This window comes from Aptenodytes forsteri, unplaced genomic scaffold, assembly GCF_000699145.1.
Source record: "Aptenodytes forsteri isolate BGI_AS27 unplaced genomic scaffold, ASM69914v1 Scaffold93, whole genome shotgun sequence".
Classification (NCBI taxonomy): Eukaryota; Metazoa; Chordata; class Aves; order Sphenisciformes; family Spheniscidae; genus Aptenodytes; species Aptenodytes forsteri.
This window is the reverse complement of record NW_008794665.1, coordinates 7,624,406-7,628,551: the sequence shown is the minus strand read 5'-3', so window position 1 is coordinate 7,628,551 and position 4,146 is coordinate 7,624,406. Positions and strand designations below refer to the sequence as shown.

At 38.7% G+C, this 4,146-nt stretch overlaps 1 protein-coding gene across 1 annotated transcript in view; it reads right to left on the bottom strand.

Annotated features, from left to right (window-relative positions):
* SGMS2 (sphingomyelin synthase 2) overlaps positions 1 to 3,820 on the bottom strand; it is a 30,995-nt gene extending 27,175 nt beyond the window's left edge. Inside the window, exon 1 of the mRNA XM_009273573.1 lies at positions 3,774 to 3,820. The gene's annotated coding sequence lies outside the window, so the exon portion shown is untranslated. The remainder of the gene's footprint in view (positions 1 to 3,773) is intronic.
* Between the last annotated feature and the right edge of the window lie 326 nt (positions 3,821 to 4,146).

Genomic DNA, 4,146 nt, shown 5'->3' with positions numbered 1-4,146 from the left:
CGAGTGGCTGAGTGGTACTCAGTTGCCGACTGAGGTTAAACCACGACACTGCTAAATCAAAAATAATCCTGAATGAATTTATTTTAAATTTAGCCATTCTGAAGAAGAAAAGTGTCCAGAAGTGCTCTGCATCAGTTCAGCTTAAATCACCCAAGTTAAGCTGATGCAACTTTCCAAAACATTCAGTGCTGCACCCAAGAGGTTCAGCATCTTTTCCTCAAGGAAGAACAGGTGTACAACCCTAGTCCACTTTGCATCAGTAACCACAGATACATAAAAACACTGCAAAGCTAAGTGTGAAGCTTACTGCATTGCACAGGATTTTAGTAAGATTCAGCCTAAGGAAATCTGAATATATAAAGAAAAGGAAACAGAAGACTACAGAAGGAAGCAGCAAGAAATTAACTCTACAAGCTACAAATAACAAGACATTGCTTTCTGGGGCAGCAAAGCTCACCCTTTGGAAGCCTCACAGTTCCACTGATAGCAGCAACTTAGTTTCTGTTTATGAAGTTTATAAAGAGTAAGTGGGATGTCCTTGAAATTTAAACATGGCAGTCACAAGTTAACTACACAAACTGGGGAAGGTAAGTGAAAGCAAGATACCTGCTTTTTTGTTCAGGTACCTTCAAGTGAACAGGATGTTCTCCTTTGGTAGGGTTACATATCTGAGAAAGGGTATTTTATCTGGAAAATTAAATAGTTAAATACTGAATACGTACTTTTTTGCTATAAAACTGTCTTGTCAAAGTGAATACAATGAAGTTTTCCCGAGTAATCGTGCTCAAGAACTATTTTGATGATTTAGACCTGAACACTATTTTATTAAGAACCATTCTATTTGCAATGATTAACTCAACAGCTGCAGATACTCTGACAAACTATTTTAATTTCTTCATCCGTACAGCAGACTAGACTTCAATATTTTTTTAATGCCATCAGACTGCAAACAACAAGAGGACCTACACTTGATATTGCGTATTTTATAAGGGACTTAACACACAGTAAGGCAGGAAGTTTTACTCAGCAACCACAAGCATGACCTCAAGGCACAGTAGTCCCCTTGTATTACAGATACTACATGTATGTTAGCTAGAGGGTAAGTAACAGGTTTTCCTGAAGCTGATTTAGTTTTAGTATACAGTTTAGTCCTATTAAAATTCATATCAACAGTAAACTTCCAAAACCACCTATATTGGTAAGAAGTACTTTATTGTTTGTATTACACGTATCTCCACACAAGAGCTATTCTGGGGAAGAGAAACAGTGGTAACATAAGCAAGTGTCCTCATATGGGAGACACTTGTGGTTATTAAAGTTCTGGAACCTCACTAAAACAGTCAGGTTTAGTATAGTTAAGAAATATCTTTCAAACAGGTGCAGAATGGACAAGACACAGCTATCTGTGTTACATAAAACTTTCCCATCAGCAGCTCTTAAGGTCTTCAGCATCTGCTGGGACAGTGGTGCCTGGATGCCCGACATTCTTAGTGTCCACAGCATCTTCGGGGACAGTGGTGTCCATGGTACAAACAATTCTCCCAGCAGACAGAGATCTCTGAAGACAGTGGACCTAGTGTTACATTAATCTTCCCAGCGTCTGTTCGGACTACTGCAATACCATATCCATACTAAATAAAATGTCACAGCATCTGTATTGTCTCCACAAATAGTATCAAAGAACACTGTAGGCCAACAGCCCACCAAAATTAGAAAAAAAAATCCAAACAGAAGATATATGCAATTTTGTTACAAATATCTGCATCTTCAAAGTCCATTTCTATACTAGGAGACTTAACTGTAATGAGCCATTTCTTCAAAAGCCTTCTTTTATATTCCCTGGTCCTTAAGAAAAAACTACTCATTTTTCAAATCCATCACTTGTTTCAATTTTTTTTTTTTGTTAATCCTTATTTTACACTACTTTTCAGTCTTCATACTTTTATTTGGTATACTAATACACTGTAAATAAAGAATTCTCTGGTTTTTAGAATGAAAAATACTTGAGATTAAGTCTCTTATTCAGCTCCCAGAGACAGGGAGGTATGTGTGTGGGTTTTTTTTTTTTAATTGATAAGGAAATGTGAAGTTTTTTGCAATACTGCATCCATGATATACTACTTCTGATGTCTACTTAGACCATTAAGTTTTGAATTCAGAAGAAAACTAGTTCATGAAAACAGGATTGTTAAGCCCTGTCATATTTGTGTCTTACAATATTACAGTCACAAGATGCTTCTATGGTCCAGAAAAATAGATGCTCATCAACATGCCAACCAGGGCTCAATATTTAAAATTTAGGGGTAAAGTCATTCTAGATTCCGATTACCAACCTAAGAGTAGGGGAAAGAAAAAAAAAAAAATCCATCTTTGCTCTCTTCAAGTTCTCATTTCTCCATTGTGTAAGTTCACTTCAAGGACAGTACAGAAATCAATCTCATTAGAGGCCTTTATCTACATACTATTGTCATCACCTTACAATTTCACCTGAAGTTTACCACCACCACCACTTTGATTTGTCCAAATACCCCTCGTGACTGCACATACTACACAGGGTAAACTTGAAGAATATTTTTCTGAAGGACAGAGACACAAGTATATGTTTCTCTAAAACCAGACATGGATTATAAATTTTTACTGATAAGCAATGTAAATCCTATCCAAAAGGAAAGAAAAGCCACAAATGGAAGCACATTGATCTTTCTAGTAAATTAAGCCCTAGATCATTTAAGTTTGGTTAAAATAAAAACTAAGTTATTGGTTTCATACAGAAAAAGTATCTAAGGCTATACAGTCTCCAAAAACCTGCCCTGTCAAACAATAATACACATAAGCAACTACATTAAATATAATCAAAAAAGCAGTTTGTTTTTTAGGCAAACCGTTTAAAAAATGCAACTTAAAGTGAAGCTTGCCAAAACTCCTGCAAGGCCCGCTGTCTCAGAAAATACCATGCACTTGCTCAGTTTATGCTAATACCTCTATGGAACCATTCACCTATATAATTAACCGTGTATAAATCAATAGCTGTTAAGTGGTTTTAGATAGACATTTGATTTTCTAAGGCCTTAAAAAAAAAATCAAATAAAAAGATCAGCAATGGATTAAACTAAACAACAGCTAGTCTACATTGTATTCTAGGAGTTTTATTCTGCCAGAAGATTATGCATTAACTACTTTTCACAAGGATTTTGAGCTAAATTTAAGCTAGAAACCACGCAATGTTAATAGAAAAGTACTCTGCCACTAAGTGAAGAAAGTTCAGTTTTGCTGCACTTCAGGAAGTTTATGAGTGGCTTCAACGGATCAGACAGACAGCAACAAAAAAAACCCCAAACTGTACAGCAACACACCTTTACAACACCATTATGATCCTTATAGTAATCCTTTATCTTCCTGAGCTGAAATCAGGCATTTTGAAGTCCCCTCCTGTTCAACTAAGTATGTGGTACTGCTCAAAGTGGTATGCACACGCTGCCCACATCAAGAACGTACAATTTTACTAGCGAACTATGTTCCATGCATTACATATTTGCAAGAGAAATCAAAACAGCACGTGCCCTCCCTAATTAGAGGGGCCTCTTCAAGAGTAAAATTAAGACTATTTTACAGGTAAAACATACGTACTCTAGAAATGGAAGAGACCGCAAGTGTAGGATTGCTCTTCCCAGCCTCTGTCCAGTTCACACGTACAGGTCTTCTGTAAAAGGTTCTCTAAGTGCGTATCTGTGGTATGCCATGCTTTTAGTCCACCTGCGCTGTTCCCAACTTACCTACTCAGCTGTATATGCAAAAGCTTGCACTGCTTGCAGTTCCTCCTCTAAAGGCAGCTGGAAGTCTTTTTTGGAGCCTCAGGGCTCTTAGGTTTGGGCTTTGCAGTTCCTTATGGCCAGACACTCCCACCACTGAGGTAGCAGCACGCAGAAGCAGCTAGAAAGTTTGCCACAATCTCTACCTTCCCCTGCAATTTGCTCCTCTCACAGCCTCACTCTTCTTCCTGGCGAAAGGGACTGGCTCTAAGGGCGTCAGCGGAGGCGACACTTCTCAGGGAGGTTTCCTGCCCGCAGCGCTACCTCAGCAGTGCCGCAGCTGGAAGCGCTCCCCCGCTGGAGGGCGGCTCCGGGGCGGGGGGCGCCGGGGGCAGCG